The 12,330-nt window shown below is 39.8% G+C and overlaps 1 long non-coding RNA gene across 1 annotated transcript in view; it reads left to right on the plus strand.

The window, feature by feature from the left end:
- LOC135304995 (uncharacterized) overlaps nt 1-12,330 on the plus strand; it is a 657,910-nt gene that overhangs the window by 516,550 nt on the left and 129,030 nt on the right. The gene's annotated exons all lie outside the window — the stretch shown is intronic.

Genomic DNA, 12,330 nt, shown 5'->3' on the forward strand with positions numbered 1-12,330 from the left:
GCAGGGACTGTGTGGTGGAGAAAGAAGCAGCAAAATTAGAATGCTGATCTTTCCAGTCTTCCCTATGGCTCCTCATTCACTTTTGTCCCCTGTTACATTCATAGGTGTGGACATTTTTTTCCTTTAAAAATGCTCATCTTTATTTTCATTTTCCACTATAGGTAACCATCTCTTCTCTCTCTTTTAACCAGGGAAAGAGAGGATTTCTTAATTATAATGGTCAGGTTTTCCATGCCTTTTCATTCTGAATAGCTCAGGAGTTCTTGAAAAAGTTATCAGGGGTTTTCTTGACCAGAAACAATGTTGTGTCAAAACACATATACATTAGATATACATTACATTACACAGATATATTAGATATATATTACATTAGATATATTTATTGTTTCATCCCCAGTTACTTGAATTTTGGACTTTGTTGCACACAGGGCTGTGGAAAGAAGCACTCTGTTTGTGATTTCAGCATCCTTCATGGCTGGTGGAAATACAGAATCATGTAACCAGTTGTGGTTGGCATTTAGGCAGTAACTCACCTTCTGCACTTTTTAATGCTTTTCCAGATTTATTAAGTGATCAGAATTAATTGCTGTGACAAGTTCAATGCTTGTCATCACAATTTGAAGGTGGCCATGTCCTGACACGGTGAGCTCTGCTGAAGAGCTCCTGTCCCCAAGCAGCTAGGGGAGTGTGGCTGACAAGGGGCACCACATCCAACCCAAGGCAAGGGGGGACAGGGAAGGGTGAGGCCTGTGGAGGTACAGAAAAGTGGGGAACTGCTGTTTATGGCAGGAGAGGCCAGAAGGAGAAGAAAAGTAACCTGATATGTTGGTAAGCAGACGAGGGAGAGAGAGTCTGGAAAGGCAGACAAAGGGAGCTGCAGAAATGAGGATTTGAGAAGGGGAACAAGGAGGGATAGACATGTCTGGGGGAGTAGGTGATGTCTCCTGGGAAGAGGTCTCAGTAAAATGGATTCCTTAGTGCTGATCCAGCATGTTACACATGCTCTTAACTTCAAACCTATGAAGTCAATGCACTTAGAGTAAGTGCATTTTAAGTATCTTACTGAGTCAGGCGAAGTGTGCAACTCCATGTTTAATTTAGCCCCTACATACATTTAACTCTTCAGTGAGATTTCTGTGAGCTTTATCCTTTACAAGGTTTGCAGGAACATGCATGTTTTTGTATGAGAGAAAATTAATCCAGCCTAACTTCTCTGGTAGCACAAATGTCTCGCATGTTTGTTTGTAGAGTTGTGCATTTATTTTTGTTTTTTTGACTTAAAGTACAACAATTGAGTGATTAAGCTTTCTCCAGAATACGTGCTCTGTTTTGCTTTGCTCTGATGCAGGGGCTGGTCCAAAGCCTGCTGAAGCTGGAGGAAAGACTCATTACTTTCACAGCTTTTAATCAGAGCTCTAAGGTACCCAGAGGCCCAAATGAAAAACAAGAGCTTTTGAATACCTTCAGCCAGAGAGGCACATTATGCTGCTTTAGCACTGGAGAATCATAAAACTCCAAGAACCTGCTTTTTGCCTTTTTTTTTTTTTTTCAAATCGGAGCTAGTTTTACTGCAACTATAGGTTTGTAAAAATGGAATTGTTCTTTCCACTCTTAAAGGGAGAGGCTAAGACTTTCTGAGGTGAAGATCACTATGCTAATTATTCCTTTTGTTATTTCCATGTATAAAGATCTGCACCATTTTATTTCCATTGCTGCTGTTTTCTCCAGCCTCGAGCTGCGCCAAGGGAGACACAGGCTAGACTTAAGGAGGGAGTTTTTCACAGCAAGAGTGGTCAAATACTGGAATCATCTGCCCAGGGAGGTGGTGGAGTCACCATCCCTGGATGTGTTTAAAAAAAGACTGGATGTGGCACTTGATGCCATTATCTAGTTGAGGTGTTAGAACATGGGTTGGACTCAATGATCTTAAAGGTCTCTTCCAACCTAGAAAATCTGTGATTCTGTGATCATTTTCACTCTTTCACCCTACAGATATGTTACTGATAAGTGTATGAACCAGGCCCCTTCTGACAATGTGTTATGCTAGAGGGCAGAATTGGATCCAGTTAAGTTTCTTCCCCAAAATTACTGTGCTTCTTAAATGACATTTTCAGATCATTACTATCAAAAATTAAAGGACTCTTTCCAAGATAAATTTGGCTACGTTCTCAAGTGCAGAAAGTTTCAAGCATTTACATCCTTCAGGGTTACTTACGTGATTCTACTCCTTGTTGGTGGGATTAGCAGCACTGGACACAGAGCTGGGAACTGGGAATTGTCAGTATGTTCAAGGAACTTAAGAAGCCCAACATGGACAACCTGGGAGGCTTGAAATTGTACTGCAATATTAGGAGCTGCAGAAATCAGTAGGCTGATTTCCAGAGATGCTGATCATGGTACAATTCCCATATTCATCAAGGAAGAAAAACTGTTAGAAACACACTCAAGATTTGCAGCAGTGCCCTGCAGAGGTAAAACTAAAGGTGCAAGAGAGGGATATAGAGAGCCCTTCCAATGCCACTGTGAGTAGCTCTGTCACAGTTGGACACCAAACCTAGATTGTGTCATGCTTAGCAGTGAAGACAAGCTTTTCTAATTTTTGTTTTACCTGTGACCCCTTGATCCAATGCCTAGTATAAAGGCTAAAATAAAAAACCAAACCATCAGACTACTTGATTATTGTATGTTTTTTAGTATTTTTTATCAAAGAACAAAACCTGAACTTTGGGATGGGCACAAAGTTTTCAGGTCAGTTTCTCGGGGTTATCAGAGTTTTGTGATCTGAGGTTGGTACCAACTTTGATCCTTATGATCCCACATTAGCTTTCATCTATTTGCATGTATATAGGCCTCAAAAATTGGAGTTAAGTCTACTTCCCTTCACCCTTTTCTTTTCTAACAGCCTCCCCATGTGTAAAGCAGCTTTTTCAAAAGCCTGGCATTGCTCATTTTTCTTTTCAAGTTATAAGTACTGCAGTTGCTAAGTGAGCACAACCTGTGTGCTCTGAGCCCCCCTTGGTGGGACAGGGGTGCAGAGAGCAGCAGGAGCTGCAGGTGTGGGATTTCAGCTCCATCCCTGCACCTGCCCAGCTCTGGCACCTTGGAATTCTTCTGCTCCCCACCACTGGAGCTGCTCCGTATTCCAGAGATCTCACTTTGCCTCTATAGCCAAGCTCTGGAGGTGGCTGCTGTGGGAATTTGGGGGTGTTTCAGCCATTCTCAGCTGGTTATTTTGCTTATTTCCTGTAATTGCAGAATAATTTTCTAAGTGTATCAGACAAATGCAGGGAGTTTGCATCTCAAGTGCTGCACTGGAAGAGATGAATTCAGGCTTGTTCCTTGACACCAGTCAGACTGTGCAGGTTTTTGTTACAGGCATTTTTGAGGGAAGGTTTCTCTCTGTCATATTCAGAAAATGCCTCTCTGAAGTCGATTACTGTCATTTTTTCTTTGATTCCTGGTTTCTCTGTTTTTCTCTTCTGTTGTAAACATTTCAGTATTTCCTGTCAAAATAGCAGTTTACTTTGAGACAGACTGTGTTCAGAGATTTGCATCCTAGAGAGCTGATGGCTGCTCTGTGCAGTTCAGTATTACCCAGTAACAGAGCTAACCTTTGTTGCAGAGTCAGAATACCTATATTTGTAAAACAGCTGCAACGGGGAGCCCTGATAGACTCTCCCTAATAAGATTTCAACATGTTTTTATGAGCAGCTGAAATAAATTGCTTTTAAAAATGTGCCATACCACATTAAATGGGGTTATGTGCAGTTATCCTCTGTCATGTGAAATAACTCTCAGTCTCACAAAATGCAAGCTGGAAAGCCACCCCCAGGCATTTGGACTTTTTTTTCTTTCCTTCCTAGCCTTGGAAAGAGCAATTTAAACAGAATCCATAGCCATGTACAAGAGTAGTCTGATACAGATTCTTTCCTTCTTTAAGCCTGATCCTGCAGTCTTTATTAACGTCAGAAAAGCGTGCTAACTTGGTATAAGTTTAGCCATTTTTTCATAAGTTGGTTTTCATGAGGATACCTTAATGTTTTGTGATTTATAAAAGATTTTTTGTGTGTGGTATAAAATATATTTTGAAGAGAAACTCTGATAGAATCTGTCAGCAAATATTAGAAGTGAACTGTTGGATTAATGTTATTGATAAGGATATTTTATGGGCACACAAGATTAGTATAGTAAGTCTCAATTTATTATGGTCTGTTATGTATTATTTTATAGTGGTCTCATTTAATTGTCAATACTGTGTTCAAGAACAGATTAAATAGAGATTATTTTTGTCTTATAAAAATTAAAGTAGAAAACAAATGCGTGTAACTGAATTATCTTGATCTGTGGAACCACAGGAAAAATTTCTAGAATGAAGGTTTTACTTTTCTGCCATCTCCTAAAAGGCAGGTTTTGAACCTAGTGACTTGACATCTGTTTCTGAAAGAACAGCAGTCAAGTTTAAATTTCTATTCCAAAGAGTAAGTTATTGCTAGTTTTGAAGACTGCCATCCTACAAGGTTTTAAATACGATAATTAATTTTTAAGAAGAGCTGGTATGACAGCTTTCTTTTTTTCAATTAAATAAAATCCTGTACCACATTTCAACATGGAACATGACTGTATATTATTTGTTACTGGTCTCCAGGAAAAGTCTAGGTCAGAATTGTCACTTTTGAAGTACCTAAAGAAAATTGTCTTTGAATACATTGGTCTAGAAGGGTTTGTCACTAGTAAGTCTGCTTATGGCATAAATCCTGTCCCCTTTGCTCTCCCTGCATGGAGCCCTGGGGAGGCCAGAGAAGCACCAGAGGCTTTTGGCAGCCCCTGGTGCTGCTGGCTTCAAGAAATCTAATTGGCCTGTGAGCAATTCACGGATCATAAAATAGAATATAATGCAATGAATGTTCTGATTAGTTCTGTGCAGTTCTTGGAAATGTCAACAGTTCAAAACATTGCTAAAGAATCTCTGGGTAACCTGAGCATAAATTGCTCTAAAACATTTCCTGCTTCAGATGCTGCTAAGTATGAGAAGAGGCAGCAAACTCTGGTACGTGGAATTTAGGGCCCATGCAAAAGTATGTTTTGTTAGACAGACATAGTCCTGTCATAGTATTATCTAGATGGCCATGTTCAAACCTATTTCTGTGTGTACACAGTGTATGCCTATCTTAAAGAATATATACAGCCACTGTGGTTTTAAAACTGTGCACACCAGTGTGTAGATGTATATCTCTTTCCAATATTTCTGTAGCTGCTTAATTTGGATACTAAGACTGACATCCTGAATGTCTCTTGGTTGGAATAGGTCTAAAGCCAGTTAATCCATTCATTCCAATAACTGTGTTTAAAGGGTTAAAAATGCAAGAAAAACATACACTTAAATTAACAGGTGTAGAAAGCTCAGAACACTGTTTTTTCACCTGGTTGACCCACTGTGAAATATCAAGAAAATGTTTGAAGATTCAGAGTGCAATACCTTTCAAGAAAAGAGAACCATGAAATGTGATTTCAAATAAAGCTTTCGAAGGAGGATAAACCACTCTGGGTACATGTGGCTTAATAGAATGTAATTGTTTTAATCAGTGTTTGACATACACCGTCATTAACTGGAGAGATTATGTCTACCTTGTTTAATAGGATATTAATTCCACACTATGCAGCAGTATGTGGAAACTGCATCCCAAGAGTGGTATGATTTTTTTTTTTGTTCTCTCTTTCCCCAAAACCTTATTATGGAGGGAGAATTCTTGGAAAGTTACCGGTGTAAGAAGTTCCTTTGATTTTGTGTGTAGGAGTTTAAGCTGGTGTATCACAGCACTTCAGCAGTGCTCACATTTGCAAAAACAGACTGTCCTTCAGACATCTGAGGCCCATTTCAGAAGCATTTTTCTTTGCTGTTTCACTAACAGAAATCACTGAAGGACACAAATCTATCTCTTTCCCTCGTACACAGGAAAAGCCTCCCAGGCAGTGGTTTCAGTTCAGCACATTCATTACCTTTTAATTGCTTCTAAATTGCATTGTGACCTGCTGCATCAATAGCCAAATCTAACAGAAAGTAGCACGAGCTGAGCATATGTGTTAGAAGCTTAACTGGCAGTTGTTTTGCTGCTGGACTGCAGAAAGGACACCCCATGAAGGACGATGGCATTTGGGGATCTTTTTCAATACACTATCATTAGCATTGTTTGGAAGTAGCTGTAACTATCAGCTTGTTTATATGCCAGAAATGTTTCCTTTGGGCAATGGGCAGCCCAGAATCTTGTTGTTTCACTATCACATGTGGATATATGTATTAAGTTTTCACTTGTCACTGACTAAATGTAAAACTTTCAATGTCAGCTGTGGCATGTAAGAGCTTCTATGGAAAACGTACTTGCATGCAAAGTCACAACTGAATAAAGAATTTTATTTCAAATTCTAAGCCATGGTAGAAGAATCACCCTTGGAGGAAAGATAAGCTTGAATACGTTTTAGGCTGAGCCACAGCAGGCCTGATGCTGTAAAAGGTAAGCTATCACACCAACCACTGTGGAAGCTGAGGCATAAAAATCACTGCTCCCCTGGAAGGCTTATTCAAAGCTATTTTGCAATCACTTATAGGATGTAACCACACCATCTTACCTACTGACAATTTCAGCCACCTAGCATGTGTGTTTTAGTCCTTTGCTTTGCTCCTCCCCACCTCCCAAAAAAGGTACAATAACTGTGAGCTGAAGTGTGGTGTTCACTGTATTGCAAGTGCACGTTTCCTTTTCTTTAGCCTTTACACTTAGCAAACCATGTCTATAGAATTAGTGCAGCTGCTGTTCCTTTACAGTTTTGGAGGATATTCTTTGTATCTTTTTTTTTTTTTTGTGGGAACAGTATTCGGTTAATAGTGAAGAACAGCAGTATTTTTAAATTGTGTCTTCCTTTGAAATTGCCCTACTTTAGGGATTGTATCTATTATAATGGCTTAACACTGCTGGCTTTTGTCCACTGCAGAGACTGCTGTGGCTTCTTTTTGTCAGACATTTTCCACTTTACAGCCAGGCATCATTTGGATTGTTTCACAGGCTGCACCAGTCTTTGCAACTGGGGACACTGGTGAGAGATTCAAAACAAAGTGGTTTGTGTGTGTTGGTCTCTTGATTAACACACACTATTACAAGTATTTAGATCATTCTTATGGTGTTTTCAAGTTTTGAGGTCACTATCTGTTGAACACTTTCATCCAAAAAGAGGCTTTTCCCAACCATGCTGGGAGCACTAAAAATCCTCCATGTCCTTGAACTGCAATAGCATCACCCAGCTCCTCCCAGGTTACTCGTTGTTATCTCTTCTTTTATAGTGTGAGAGAGACCCCTGGAGGCACCAAAGCACTGGAAGTGGCACATGGAGTAAACTGCCAATGCTGAAAATTAGGAGAAATAGCAACAAGTGTCTGTGCAGAGATGCTTGGTGGACAGAACCACCAGAGACTGTGGAGAGGGACTTTATTAGGTTTTTACTGTAGGTTTTTACATCCAGATCGAGGTCAAGCCCTCAGGTCGGATTCCAGTTTAGCAGAACTAGGTTCAGGCTGTGGCTGTCCTGCACTCATCTGATTGGAGATGGCTGGCAGAGCACTGGGAGAGAAGCATGAAGGGTGTTGCAAAATAATTTTTGCTTTTATTTTGGAAGACATCTATCTCAGCTATAGCTGAACCCCAAATGTTCGCAAAGCCTTTAGGAAATGTTGTAGACTGGAATTAAATGTTTGGCTGGAAATAATATAGAAGATTATTATTGCTTTCTATTTTTTCCTAGTTAGAGGAATTAATGATATTATTAAGCGAATTAGATTCCCATTACATATAAGGAAAAATGCTAACTGAAAATCTGTAGCCACAGTAATAGAAGTAATCAGACTACATGGTTGCACTCTTCAATTCTGACCTTAAAAACTAACTATCAAGTAGATGAAACATGTCCTCAAAGCACTTTTAAATTTGTCATAAGGATGAGTAAATAAATTATTCACAAGCACTAGCCTGGTTAAAGCAAAGTATATTAGAAATATTAACCATATATTTGTCAACTCCTCTTTGAAAAGCATTTTTCTACTACTGTCTATTAGCTATTCTATTGCTATCTCCTTAAAAAAGGAGAGAACACAAAAAAAAGAAAGCAGCCACATTTCTGCTCTGTGCCCTAGAAAGCTCTTCTGGAACAAAAGATCTTAGACTAATGCATTTCAATAGAGTTCAACAGGGTATTTCAATGAAAGGTCTATCCCTATTTGTCTCCTCATATGGTAGCTTTCAAATGTTGACAGATATGATCTACTGCCATGCTCCAGAACTGTCTGATGGAAATCAAAGATATGTGTTTGCTCTCCTTGAGGTGAGCAAAAGTTCACTGACCCCACTAAATAGAAAGCTAAATTCAGAAGCTTTTAAAAAAAAAAAAGAATACTAATGTCTTAATTTCTAAAGTTGGGTGAGTCACTCCAGGCTCAGGCTTTCACAGGGATTAGTCACTGCACTGTGGGTCTCCACTGCTCTCAATAAACACCATATGAGGTTTGGAGCAAGGACGCAGTTTGAGCTCGCTGTCGTACTCTGGCTCTGCCTGCAGGAAACTGGCTGAGTGCAAATGAGCTTGGACTTGAAGGCACATCTCTTTGCCTGGCATGAGCAGAAGGAATATCTGTCTCTATCTGTTTGTTTATGAATGCTCTTGGGCGTGTTGGTTTTTCCAGTGATCCATGGGTTACAAAGCAGGGTTTAGGCACAGCGGTTCTGCAAAGCACTGGATAGCCGTGGAGTATGATAAGCACCACATAGTTTATATTTCACATGATATCAATGTACTTCAGGAAAAAAGGATGAAGACCTTCTGCTTTCTAATTTTTTCGTATGTGGAAGAGACTGTTTCCTATAAGTTTTCAAATGCTGTTTCTCCTACAGACCTAAGGTGCTCTGGCTTTTTTATGACTGTCACTGCATGAACTGACCAAGTGACTCAGAGCATGTTGGGTGGAGGTTGGAATAGCTGCTCACCTGGAAAATGCCCTGTACCACTCTTGCAGTGCTGAAAAGCGTAAGTTTGCCCAGCAGACAATGCCACTGAAGGGATGCTCATGTGCATCTGACTTGTAGCTAAGCCAAGTCTCTTTTGTCCCACTTCTTGGCTAAGGGGCAGGAAGGAGAAGCATTATTGCAGCGAGGGGATGTGAAGTGGTGTCAGGTCCCCTCAGGCAAGGACTGATCTTGAAGCTCCTTGCTGACAGCTCTGTGTTGCACCAGGACCAATGTAACACAGCTGCCTTGCTGACACTTTAAGTTTGTTCAGACTGAGGCTCAAAGGTGCTTTCATTAATTTGAGTTAGGCTTTGCTTTTTTTTGCCTTCTGACATTAGAGAGTTGACATTTGCTTTCCCAAGGTCACACAAGAAAGGGATCCTGAGAACAGACCCCAGGTATCCTGGCTCTCATTCCTATACATTAGTCTCAAATATCTTGTCCTCTTTTGCTCCTACACATTTATCTCTTTTGCTTCCATGCTGCTTGTGGGGTTTTGCTGCACTCTACACACTGCCAAGCTTTGGAAACACAACATTGTACGTAATGAATGGTATCAATTTTCTTGCAAGTACTGTGTATTTGTAGTATAACCCTATTAACACTGGCAAGCTAGCTTCTATGATTGCTGAATAAATCCTGAAGGCTAGGTCCTAAGTAAAGTTAATATCTGCCACACAGATATTACCCAAGGGAATATACCACTCTTTGAAGTAGTTTTAGTCTTTGCAGGACTGTGAAAGTTTAATGCAACTCATAATCTGTTATCAGAAAATATTCATGGGATAGCTCAAATGCAAAAACACACTGAAATCTCCTGTAATTTTCTTCCCTAGATACTGAGCTGTTGGTGTCTTTTTAAAATCTGAAATGGAAATGAGATAGTACATAGTCAAGCACTGCTTAATGAAATAAGCATGCACCAATAAAATATCTTCATTGTGGAATCCTTCAATCCTTAAATTTATGTGAAATAATTATGTTATTTAATTAATTTATTTCTGGTATTTAATGGAAATATAATACAGTTTGAGAGCTAAGTTCTGTGTTTTCAATGGAGTTTAGTGGGAAAAGTCTAAGAAATTACCCTGCATTTGAAGCAAAAAGAAATACCATTGCCAAAACGGTGCATAAAGGAAATTCTGAATTATGACCACCAGTGAATCAACTTTGCTTCATAAAGTTCATGTGTTACAGTAGATAATAAACATTGCTGGATGTTCTGAGCCTACATAAAATTGCCCTATAAAACCAGCTTAGGTGATTTTCTGTCTAGCAGTGGCAAAGTGACGCTGAATACATGTGGGTATCAGAAGTAAACCCCGTAATTCTGAGGACAGCAGGGACCCAGGCGGATCCCCATCCTAATCAGAGTAGCCTCTAGGCTGCTCCATTTTATGCCCAGCTCCCAGTGTTCTCCAGAGTTCACTTGGAAAGGGAGGTTTTCTAGGACACAGCAAAGCATCATTGTACCTGTGAAGGAAATGGGAGTGGTGTATGCAGCAGGATTATGTTACCTGGAGACTGCTTCATCCTGGTGGCAGTCTTGGGGGATTACTAGATTTGGTGGAACTGAGGGATGAGATTCATCATTCTGTGTCACTTTTGAGAGTTAAAATAGCCAGCTTCAAAACCCCACATAAGAAAGCAAGGAAAGCTAAGAAACTTGGATGACTTGTAACTGTGGAGGATATTTTAGACTGTTGTAATACATGAACAAGGATATAAAAGTCAAGAAATATACATTTACCTATTTGGGAGTGAGGCAGGGGGTTTTCAATAAGAAATATCTCTTTGTCTGTAGCTATTGGTAAGGTATTGACAGAATTGCATCAGCTTTCCCAAGTTCTGTATATCATTATCTACTAAGTTTCTCTGTCTCTTTGGAGTTATCTCCCAGCTTCAAACATGTTTATTTACTTTTTATTTTTGCACTTCTAAACTCACCTAAATAGTCTTTGGACCCATTACTTGTGCTTCCTTTATCCCAGAAACAGGGAGAGCAAACCACTGCAGATGGAAGGCCACAGCTGGATGGCCCTGGCTGGATGTTTGCAGCTGGGTTCATCTAGCAGCTCGAGTCCAAATCCAGGCAGCTTTGCCTGCCCTCCTGTACAGCACCAGTCCTAATGCATCATAACACACACTTGCTAATTGGTTTTATAGCTTATTCACTTACTGCCTATACCAATCATTTTTCTTGCTGTGCTCCAGGCTGTGTTCCCTGATTTTGCATGTTGTGCTGTGTGACCTTGGAAAGGCATGAACATTGTGAATTTTGAAATTAGATTTGAAATTAACTTTCTTTGTGGGCTTTTTGCCCCCATGTTATAGTCTTGCAAGAGAATCACCTTTAGGCTTTTGCTGAAATAGTTTGGCTTCCAAAGTACTGTGGAATAAATTGTACATTCTAATGTTGTTTCTTCATGGCTGCCACAAAATTCTTTGTAAATAGATGAATAATTTTCTTGTGACTTGTTTAAAGTTAAAAGTTTGAAAACAAGTTTTGACTGGCACAGCAAACCACCAGCACAGTTTTTCTTATCTACTTAAAATCCCCATGTTCTACTTGAATACATATTTCAAGAAAGTTAGAGGTGGTTGGAGACCAGGTGGGTTGAGGGAGAATGTGGGTGGGGGCGATTCCTGGACACTGTACCTGTTCTCTCCTCTCTTCTGTAGATTTTTAGATGATTAGTCTCACTTAATCTGAGACCCTTCTAGATTTGTGTGTGGGCAGTTGGCATCCAACAGGCTACCAGCTAAATGAGATTATCTATTGTTTGGGGGTGTACGTGTACTGTGTGCTTTAGCTTAAGTAGCTACAGGTAGCTGAGGTGAAACCCATTCCAGGAAACAAATTTTGTCTGAGGAGGAACTTCTAGATGACTTTGAGGGAAATATTGATGGAATAAGAATATGCTAAGAGGTTACTTTAAAAAAAGTCAGTCTTTCCTCTCAGCATAAAACTCTTAGGAAAAGTAAAAAGTAAAATCCTGTCTGGAACATTAGTGAAAACAAACTCTTGAAACAGTGGCATGATTAGTGAAAATCAATCTCCAAGTGATATTTGAAGAGATTGGAGATTTCATTGCTCAGATGCTCGCAGTGAGGTTGGACAAAGCATTCTCTGTCTTCAGTGGGTTTGCAAGACTTGCAGTTTCACCTGGACTGAGATGTAGATTCCAATTCTCCTCAGCCAATTAGAATATTCTTTTTTGCCTAAATTAGTGTCTTAAAAAATAAAAATCAAAAGCGCACACAAAAAGTCCTGTGTGTCCAG

This window comes from Passer domesticus, chromosome 7 (genome assembly GCF_036417665.1).
Source record: "Passer domesticus isolate bPasDom1 chromosome 7, bPasDom1.hap1, whole genome shotgun sequence".
NCBI lineage: Eukaryota > Metazoa > Chordata > Aves > Passeriformes > Passeridae > Passer > Passer domesticus.